The sequence below is a fragment of the Micropterus dolomieu genome, linkage group LG03, assembly GCF_021292245.1.
Source record: "Micropterus dolomieu isolate WLL.071019.BEF.003 ecotype Adirondacks linkage group LG03, ASM2129224v1, whole genome shotgun sequence".
NCBI classification, from domain to species: Eukaryota; Metazoa; Chordata; class Actinopteri; order Centrarchiformes; family Centrarchidae; genus Micropterus; species Micropterus dolomieu.
In genome coordinates this window covers 7,310,590-7,321,641 of record NC_060152.1, presented here as the reverse complement: position 1 = coordinate 7,321,641, position 11,052 = coordinate 7,310,590, and the positions used below count along the sequence as shown (strand labels likewise).

Sequence of the window (11,052 nt, the reverse complement as noted above, 5' to 3'; positions counted from 1 at the left end):
ATGCGTAACAACCGTCCTTACTGTTCCCTCAACATAAGCCGCAGTGTGCGTCTGTGTGTGCCTGTACTCTGGGCGCTCTCGTGCGCGCACACACCCCCCGTTGCCGGGATGCGTGTGTGTTGTTCCATCCTCACGCCTGCTCTGCTCGTTGTTGGGACTGGTTACAATGCGTAACTGTCGTTCCAATTTCCTCACAGCAGCAGGTGGGAGGCAGGCATCCTGTTATCTGGTCTAATGCGGATAGCTGCGTATCTCGGTTTCCGTAGCGTAATGGATCAGACGCTCACCCTTTATGCCGAAGGTACCTGGTTCGAGACCAGACGGAAACATTGACCTACATTTTAGTCTCTATCATGCATTGTGTGATTAGGGTACTGTGAGCTGGTGTGTTAATGCTTATGACCGCTGGGGGTCCAGTGGGCATTGACTACATCTGGCTTCGCCCTTATCCCAATAGCGACAGCTCTTAGAGGGCGAAGCCTATACGAAATAGAACGTTGGTTACGTATTGTAACCCCAGATTCTATGAGTATAGGCGTAGCCCTCTAAGCTGCGGGCCCGACTGGTCCCACCAGCGTCAGCTGAAGAAAAAAAGCTGACCTCTTGGGAGCAGATCTCTGGTCTCGCCAGTATTATATACCTAAATTGCGGACCTGAGAGAGGCCCGTGCACGGCACATGGGCGCGAAAGAAATCTTCAGGACTGCGCATGCGCGCGGGGATGAACCCAATAGCGACAGCTCTTAGAGGGCTACGCCTATACTCATAGAATCTGGGGTTACAATACGTAACCAACGCTCTTGCATCATTCACCTGGTCACTGTATTTTTCACTTTTTCATTGCATGTGCTCCAAAATCAGACCTGATTAGTTAAAGGTGTGGCACTTCACTCAAAGAGGTCGTATTATCCAACGGGTGGCCTTCAAACAGGTCTCAGAATTCTTCTTATGGAATCATTCTGGTTTTAAGAGTGGCCCCTCCAATGAAACGGCTCTGTTGTCTGTGACAGAAGCCCTAAGGAAACCTGAAGCTGCTGGCCAGTCCTCAGTTCTTATCCTGCTTGACCTATCAGCTTTCTTTGGCACAGTCAATGGCAGGCCTGCTATGCGCACTCTCTGCAATGGGCACCTTGGGCAAAGCACTCCTGTGGTTTGAATCCTACTCTGGACGTTCCTACAATGTCTCATGGCAAGGACAGTTGTCCTCCTCTCACTTCCTCTCGACGGTGACCCAAGGCTTGGTGCTAGTGCCAATTCTCTTGTCAATTTACACCACCTCACTAGGGCAGATCTTTCACTCGCATGACTTCTCTCACTGCTATGCTGACGATACGCAACTCTACCTTTCCTTCCTGCCAGACGACCCCACCGTCTCGCTGCTGTTCACGGACTGTCTCATATATGAAGGCTTGCCACCTTTCATTTAACCTATCTAAGACTGAACTCTTGTTCACCTCAGCTACGCAATCTATCCATCATTACATCAAATAAATAAATAAATAGCTAATTAACAGTCCGTGTATGGTTCGTTCTTTCATGATTTCGTTTCAAAACCAAATCGGAACCCCCCCCCCCAAAAAAAACCACGTAATTTTATGTTTTTTCTGTTTTAAAACCAAAATGGTAACATCTTTTTTGTTTTTCTATTTTGAATAACTGAAAACAAAGGAGCTGCGTTTTGTTCTATCTTTGACCGGTGTTGTATCCCTACAACCCGTTCTCATTCACCGACTCGTCACATGTGGCACTGTCAGGCTTATCAGTGTCTGTTTGTAACGCACTGGGGATCCCTATAGCGTCATAGATCAATGCAGTGGGGGAAGCCCTGTGACGGTAAAGGCAGGTATATGATATTTAACAGAAAAGAGTAAGAACGTGGTTGGGGTGAGTGGAGGGCTAGAACCAGGAGATCAGTGTTTGTGTACCGTGTGAAACAGTCAATATTACATATTTAAGCTATTTATTTTATTTTATAACCTACAGGCTAAGAATATTTCTTTTAAAGTCGCATCTCATTTCAACTATGGCGAATATGATTGTAGAAGTGAGCACTATAGGCCTATTATGGCTACATACAAACAAGGAAATATGAGAAAATACTTTTGCAAGATCGCGTCAAGCTGGAGGAGCAATAAACTGGCGCTTATTGTTGTCCCTTCTCTTTCTCTCTCTCTCTCTCTCTCTCCGGCCATTCACCCTCTCTTCAGCAAGTGTTCCTCCACTGCTACTTCTCACACACACACACGTGTGCGTGCTACACCTACACATGCGCACTGACGACCCAGGGTTAGGGTTACAATTTTGGATTTATTCAGGCACTTTAAAAACATTTATTGATTTTTTTTTTCCTTTTTACATGTTTATTTACAGCACTAAACGTTGAAATGTATATTGTAATAGGCTGTATATTAACTTATTGGGAAAAAACTGGTAGTTCTATGTAAAATCAGACATTGAGCACCCCCATATCGCCAAAATGGCATGATCCTTGTTTTGCTGCGAAGCCTCGACTGTGATATTGACAGTCGAATGAGGCTCCGGCCATCGAAGGATCGAGCCTTCGTCTATTAGTGGTCAGCCCTAGCTTTTAGTCAACCTGTTGTTTTACACAAAGGTGTTAACTCCGTTTTCTCCATTAAAGCTGCTCCTCATTGCTTTTAATATTGACCATGTATCATTGTCACAAGTCTGCCAAAAGCTGTCTCCCTCCCTGACTGTCATTCCTAATTTACATCTTTTGGCCTTTGTTTTAAATACTGTAGGCGATCAAATCCTGAGAGTAATTCAGTCAATAATAGTGTAGCTGCTGGGTCAATCACATGCGAAAAGACATTTATCACAAGTCTTATTACTGTGTTCTTAAGTCTGAGCAGCAACAGGGAGAGAGTTTAGAGTAAACCCTTCACTGATTGGTCTGTGTCTGACACTCACCCATGTGCAGCAATTTGCTGCCTGTATGCTATATTTACTCCCACAAATGTGAATTTCCCTGAAACACATAGCTGATGAGCACAGCACTAAATGAGGTAGATGGAATGGGGGGGGGGGGGGGGGGGGGGGGCTCCTGCTATCGCACCCATTCGGCCGCTGATAAAATTATTCAGCATGAATTGTTGATGTCTTGGATAATTGCATGTTTCCATGGATACGGTCCCATTGAATGTGGCCTGCTCTCAGAGTGGCGATGGGAGAGAGAGGAGACGGTGGTGAGATTAAAACAGCCAAGAACATGGGAAACTTTGCACAGCTGGCTCTGTGATGGATGCTATTGCAGTCCTGCTGCTCCACAGTAGCAGCATTAGCAACAGTATATACGTGCTACTCTTAAGTCTGCACCTGTATGGAATACTGTGAGTCCTTCCAACCGTGCTGGTGTTAGCTATCCCTGCTAAACATACTGTACTGGAAAGAAAACCATGGGAAGGGACTACTACAGTATGATGGTGATAGAATGAGCATAAGCAGATGGGTGTTGGGCTAACATATTCATGTCAATATTTAAACACTGATCATTTATAAAGGCTTTAAGGCACTAGTCTCACACCTTTTACATCTAACCACAAATACACCAGTCAGCTGTAACATTATGACCACTGACAGGTGAAGTGAATAACGCTTATTATCTCGTTACCATGGCACCTGTCAGTGGGTGGGATTTATTAGGCAGCAAGTGAACATTTTGTCCTCAAAGTTGATGTGTTAGAAGCAGTAAAAATTTACATTTTTAGCAACATTGACAAGGGCCAAATTGGGATGGCTAGACGACTAGATCAGGACATCTCCGAAAACTGCAACCCTTGCGGGGTGTTCCCGTTCAGCAGTGATCACTATAAAAGTGGTCCAAGGAAGGAAAAGCGGTGAACTGATGACATGGTCATGGATGGCCAATGTTCACTGATGCTATTGGGGAACAAAGACTGGCCCATGTAGGTCAATTCCGACGACCTACTGTAGGTCAAACTGCTGAAAAAGTAAACACAGGTCCTTATAGAAACTTGTCAGGACACACAGCACCGCAGTTTGTTGTGAATGGGGCTGCGAAACCACAGACCATTCAGGTTGCCCATGCTGACCCCTGTCCACTGCCGAAAGCCCCTACAATGATAGATAGATAGAAAGATTATTTATTTGATCCTTCACAGGAAATTAAAATTTGTTACAGTAGCAGCAACCACATTCAGTCCACACACACAGGCAACACGATCTATATAGACAATTTGTAAAATAAAAAATTAAAATAATTTGATAAATGAAAAATAAGACAAAGAAGCTAAAATATGCTGGAGTCCAAAAAACATAAATAGAAATATATAAGAATATAAGAAGTCCAATCACAAAAGTTATTGCACTACAAGGACAAGTATCCTACCACAATATTTCTAAAAGAAAAATCAGGGTATGATGAATTGCCCGGACAGTTATTTCCTATTTAGGAGCCTAATGGTGGCAGGCAGGAAAGACTTACAATGCCATTCAGTTTTACATTTTGGTGGGATCACCCTACCACTGAAGGTGTTCTTCCGAAAACACCTCTAAAACGATTTTAAAGAGATGGTATTATGCTTTTTGGCCTATTACCTCCCCTTTATTGAGTTTATATCTTTTTTGTGCATGTAATAGGTTTTCAAAGTGAAAAAGTCCAAAGTCCACCCCAAAGGGAGTTCCCATCTCCCACAGAAAACACTGCTTTAAACTGTCTGAAAATAGCTCGTTTGTAGTCCAGCCGTTTCACCTTTCATCCCTATGACGACACAGCAGCACACACCTCTCCTCTCTCCCTTCCAAACACTAGAAACCCTCCATGGAGTCAATGGACATAAAGTTGTTACTGTGATGTAGAGACAGAGCTCAGTTAAAACTTTATGAATGAAAGATACTTATGTTACAGATTAATAACTCCCCACTCTGAAACTCTTGCTCCAGTCCATGTTGCTAAGCTGGTAAGGGGAACATATACAGCTGATCTGAAGCTGTGTTTACTGGCTTCTCACTGACCTGCCCTTCTCTGCTTCTGATTGGCTAGTAGTCCTTAACTAGGAACTGCGCATGTGCAACTCGCAACAAAGATCATTTAGAGGCAAGATGTATCACTCCATAGCTAAAACGAAGCCTTCAACACACAGGGTGAAAAGGGGAACTGCAGCAATGTGCAGTATGACTAAAATATGGTGTTTTTTTAAAATTAAACCATGTAAACCTGTTCTGGTACAACCCCTAAATAAGAATTTGAACCTGAAAATGAGTATAATACCATCTCTTTAACAATCCCCTACCCTCGATATTTAAAACTTTACCACTGACAAAAAAAGCTGAAAATGTCAATACCTTGGTGTGTACAAAGCTATATCAAACAATAGCTGTCGGTCCTAACCTCAATGACAAATACAGCGCATTTTCTGTAGCTACTTCACAGTGAAAAGCCTCCGTGATTTGCGAATGAAAGGATGTTGATGTGAAACAAGAGTAGTTGCTTTGAACACAGATGGCCTCGGTACAGCCATAAGAGAGCCTTAGTTGTGATTGGTGAAACAGAACAAAGTAAAGTTCAACTGAAATGCTATTTCATTGACTTTGGTGACCCCTGCTTAAAAGTATGCTTACAAAATAAAAGTAGAAACATTGCTTTTCATATATTTTGACAGGTAAAAATTATCCCATTTTGAGTATGTAGCACAGTAGACTTTTGGTGGCACACACCTTGTACTGTAACTTTCGAAAACTTCTGCCAATTTCAAAACTCTGTTACTACTTATTTGTAGTATTCTTTTATGTTTTATTCATGTAATGATTGTGTTGTCCAATATTTAAAATATATATATATATATATATTCACCACCTGTTTTTCAGGATTTAGCACCCAGAATAGCATATTGAAACAAAACATCCTGATTCATTATCACTGTAATATGGGCTAATAGTGTCCATCAACACCCACACTCAAAACTCTGCAAAGTAGTCCCCAAGAATACTAATCTTTAAGTATACTTTGTTGTAAAACTTTTGTTTTCTGGTGACGATGTACAACAGACTATGAAATATGAGCATAAGCCAAGTCAAAATAACATTAATTTTGGCTGCCAGCTGTTGAGTATAACTATGAACTTTCACCTTGGCTGCAATGCAAATTAGACTTGGACAGAATGAAGGTACACTGTTTGTGCTAAACAATTCCTCCCACATGCCACTTAATAGTTAATATATGGTTTACTCCAACCCTTTGCTTCTGCTGAGAGATGCGCAGTTGGAGTCGTTAATTTCCAATGGGCAATTAACATATTGCTGCATCATGCAACTTAATGTTGATCTATCGTCATGCTCCGGTCTCTTTAATTGTATCTGCTGTTGTGTACTTCTTCTGTTTTTAACATCAGTATGACGTATATGTAACAGTTATAATCTACATTGATTTGTCCTACAATCATCTTACACCACTCAAAATTAACACTTAAAATAAGTCTTTATAGTCTATATACAGTAATTTTATACCTCAGTTAGATAAAAAAGCATTACCGTGCTGGATTTATCCATTTTCCACCCATGCTTGGTCACAAAAGGATGACCTAGGCAGAAAAATCAATGCTGGCATATCAGAATCCAAACAGCAGAAATGTTGAAAGGATGTGGTTTATTAAAAAGAGAAGAGTAGTATAGAATGGAAAGAGCAAAGAGATGGGTCTCTGAACACAGCTAGTTAGTTCCAAATGCATCAATAGGTCCTCTTCTTGACTTATTCGGTAAATTAAGGGGCAGAGCCCATTTTCCTCAGTGGGAGACTTAACAGGAATTCTCTCATGCGTGGAACTGAGCGGCCTGATTTTCAGCCTCAAACTGTCAAAGCATTGCAGAGGAGGGGTCGACCTTAGTTTGTGCAATGCAAATTGAACACAGAGGAAACGTACATGTACACTGGAAAACTGAACATTTGTAAGAGGGAAGGTGTGTGTTTATGCATGTGAATGTTATTGGACGTTTCCGGGTGATTTGAGGTGAAATTGTTCACAGGTGTGTAACAAGTGGTAAAGGTTTTTACAGCAGATGCTATGTAGAACAGATAATCACCAATTCCATTATTGATTTTGGAGTAGGACAGAGAAGAAAGAGGTTCAGAAAAATACTTCTAAAGCCATTTCTTCTAAACTGTATGGGACCCCACATGACAAACATCCTATTGGGGCAATGTTTGGGCCAATATGCATCATAGCAGACTACAGAAGGTTTTTAAATAATTTATAATGCTCCATGAATCTAATAATGAGGGGTCGGAAAATACCATAAAATCTGATTGTGTAACTCTTATGAGTTCCATTGGCGGTGAATTTATCCAACAGCTGGGACCCGTTGAATGAAACCTGCAAGGACTCATTTGTGTTGAATATCAATTCAATGCTCAAATGCATTTCTGAAAGTAGGGGCAATTAACAGGCTAATTATCAGGACCGTGGAGAACATTCTAATCAGGGGAAAGAGCTTAAGTGAAATAGTGTTGTCAAGTTGGCTAAGTCAGAGTGAGTGAAAGAGGGCAATGTCTTTGACTGCTGCAACCAGGACTTGACCTCTGTCAAAAACTTCTGAAAGTGATGAAGTTAGTTTAGTCATGTTCACTTTCAAAAACTACATAAATTTTATATTAAGAATACATCCTACTAGGGCTGCAGCTAACAATGATTTTAGTATTTAAAGCTTCTATAGATTATTTCAAGGATTTATCGATGCATCGTTTATTAAGTACTTTTGCTTGGCGGTGCTTGGCGGTGGCGCCAATCATGATTTCAGTTACATGCTAAAGTTGCTGTTACCTTGTCTGTGGTCCGCTGGCAGAACACCCACTTTTTTCTGATCAGATGCTGTCGTGATGTTACCGAGGCGACATAAATTTCGTTTTATGGTGGACGGACGGTAACATTACGGAGTTGTTGTTTTCTTTAGTTTGAAATAATCCCATACTTTGGACACTTCTTTGTCCTTCGCTATTTTCTCTCTCTTCCTCCACTTTGCAAACAGCTCCATTATAGTCACGTCGTCTTCACAGCGTAGGCGTGATGTGCAACAGTAATAAATGTCCCTGTGAAACACTGTGCTGTAGTTTTATGGATTAAACGAAGCATCGATGCAAAGAATTTGTGTTGATGCATTTTATTAATCATTTTTAATAGATGAATCGTTTCAGCTCTACATCCTACATATTTGGCTTATGTCTACAGCCATGCTCTGTGCAGTTTTACTAAGGCAAAGTAGTGCTTTAAGCTAAATGCTAACGTCAGCATTGCAACATATTCAAAGGCAATGCTTCGTTGATGTTTAGGTGATATAATGGTACCACAGTCATCTCCACATCTAGCGTGTGTTAGCATGCTAACATTTGATAATTTTCACTAAACACAAGATACAGTTGAAGCTAAATGGATCGCCATTAGATTCACAGGTATTTGGTCCAAAGTACTGGACAAATTTATCACTATAGTTATTAGGATACATTATCTAATAACCATACATGGCTGTATCTTGTCTAGTTTGTTATGGATCCAACATTTGTTGAAATACTTCAGTCAGGACAAAGTGGTGGACTGACACTTAGTAACATCCCTACAGTCCTGCACCTAGCGCGGGTAAAACTTGTATAATGGTTAGAGCATTCCAACATAAGGTTTTTTGTGTGCTTTGACATTTAGGAAATGCAAGAGGTTCTACCTGCAGTGGCAATATGTTGGCCCAAATTGATTCAGCCAGCTCCTTGCCGTATTTTCTAGCTTCTGCACGCTATTTATTTGCTGTTGAAAAGAATGGGGAGACAGTTTAGTGAATAGCAGAGGATTGTGAGTCAGGTATCATTTTATACTGTGCATGTTTGTCAGTTGATACCCCAGGCTTTATTTCCCCCCACTTATTCTGAATCAAATTCTGTTCACAACAAAAATAAAGAAACATGTGTTTGGTGGAAGACAGTTTTTGCAAACAGTTTTCAGTCAGTCAGTTGCCCCCCTGTTCAGTGAAATTTGGATCTCTGCAGTGATTACCATGTAGTTCCCTGGACCCAATGTTAACAGCACCCACCATCTCTCATTAACTCTGTTGATTTTGTTTGATCTTTTGCCGAATGATACTGGGGTAAAGGTGAAAAGTTTAGTTTGGAGTGGAAAATGCATCTATTAAGGCTTTAATGAAAGCACTTGACCATCTCTTGCACACCACCAGGACAAGATACAATGTAAATATACTGGACCTGGAGGGAAGAAATGTTTACTTCCCAACAGGCTTGGTTCCATTAGTTAGTGTGGCTATAGAATATATGTAAATGAAAATAAATAAATAAATAAATAAATATATATACAGTCAAGCCCGAAATTATTCATACCCCTGGCAAATTCTGACTTAAAGTTACTTTTATTCAACCAGCAAGTTGTTTCTTGATTAGAAATGACACAGGCGTCTCCCAGAAGATAATAAGACAATGTACAAGAGGCATCATTGTGGAAAAAATTATTACTCACCTTTTATTTACATTCAAACAAAATGTGGCATGTCCAAAGTTATTCATACCCTTTGCAAACTTTCACAGTCTATAGGAAAATCCAAAGATCTATACCATTCCAAAAAACAGTGGTCCAACCTGTTCTAAAGCATCCTAATTACCCTGAGTCATTGGGAACAGCTGTCAACTCAACAGGTGAAAATCAGAAGCTCTCTGCTGTTGGTTTGTGGACAGTCATGGCTAAGACAAAGGAGCTCACTGAGGACCTGTGGCTGCGCATTGTGGCTGGCCACAAGTCAGGAAAGGGCTATAAGACCATATCTAAATGTTTTGAAGTTCCAGTGGCAACAGTGCAAAGTATTATTAAAAAATACAAGATGTTCCACACTGTGAAAAATCTCAGAGGACGTGGTCGGAAGCCAAAAGTGACACCTGTGCTGGCCAGGAGGATAGTGAGAGAGGTAAAAAAGAATCCAAGGATCACCACCAAGGCCATCCTGATGAATCTGGGCTCTGCTGGTGGCAACATCTCAAGGCAGACAGTCCAACGGACACTGCACACCGCTGGGTTCAACGGACGCAGACCAAGGAGGACACCACTTCTCCAGATAAGGCACACAAAAGCCCACTTGGCCTTTGCAAATGCTCATCTGGACAAAGAAGAAGACTTCTGGTCTTCTGCTTCATGGTCAGATGAAACAAAAATTTAATTGTTTGGCCACAATGATGTAGCCTTCATTTGGTATAAAAAAGGAGAAGCCTTCAACCCTAAGAACACCATACCCACTGTCAAACTTGGTGGTAGGAACCTAATGTTTTGGGGTTATTTTTCAGCCAGTGGACCAGGGAACCTAATCACAGTAAACGGCACCATGAAAAAGGAGCAATACATCAAAATTCTCAACAACAACATCAGGCAGTCTGCAGAGAAACTTGGCCTTGGGGACCAGTGGACATTTCAGCATGACAACGACCCAAAACACACAGCAAACGCGGTGAAGAAATGGTTAGCAGACAAAAACATTAACGTTTTGCAGTGGCCCAGCCAGAGTCCTGACTTAAATCCCATTGAGCATCTGTGGAGGGAGCTAAAGATCAGGGTGATGGCAAGGAGACCCTCCAACTCTTTCAGGTTGGAGGGTCTCCTTGCCACCATACTATATATATATGTATATAAATATATGAATGTGTGTGCAAAGTATTATTAAAAAATACAAGATGTTCCACAATGTGAAAAATCTCAGAGGACGTGGTCGGAAGCCAAAAGTGACACCTGTGCTGGCCAGGAGGATGTGTGTGTGTGTATATATATATATATATATATATATATATATATATATATATGTGTGTATATATATATATATATATATATATATATATATAATTAATTAGTTTATGTATGTAAACTATATTTTGTAAACTTTGTAAACAATGAATTATTACATATTTTAAACCCCATAAAGATACATTTATGTATTTATACTTCTCGGCTCCAGAATAGCTATATTGGTATAGCCACTTGAGGTCAAATTTGGCAGGTTGTTGGCAGTAACCCATTACATTCAGCTGTAAATTTAGTTAAGC

The 11,052-nt window shown here is 40.9% G+C and overlaps 1 long non-coding RNA gene across 1 annotated transcript; it reads right to left on the bottom strand.

Moving 5' to 3' along the window:
* Positions 1-3,643: 3,643 nt before the first annotated feature.
* On the bottom strand, positions 3,644-9,625 carry LOC123968988. Its single transcript, XR_006824593.1, has 4 exons — positions 9,488-9,625; positions 8,688-8,767; positions 6,510-6,559; positions 3,644-4,094 (listed from the first exon to the last, which is right to left on the bottom strand). It is a non-coding gene; the product is annotated as an uncharacterized LOC123968988 (long non-coding RNA).
* Positions 9,626-11,052: the final 1,427 nt, after the last annotated feature.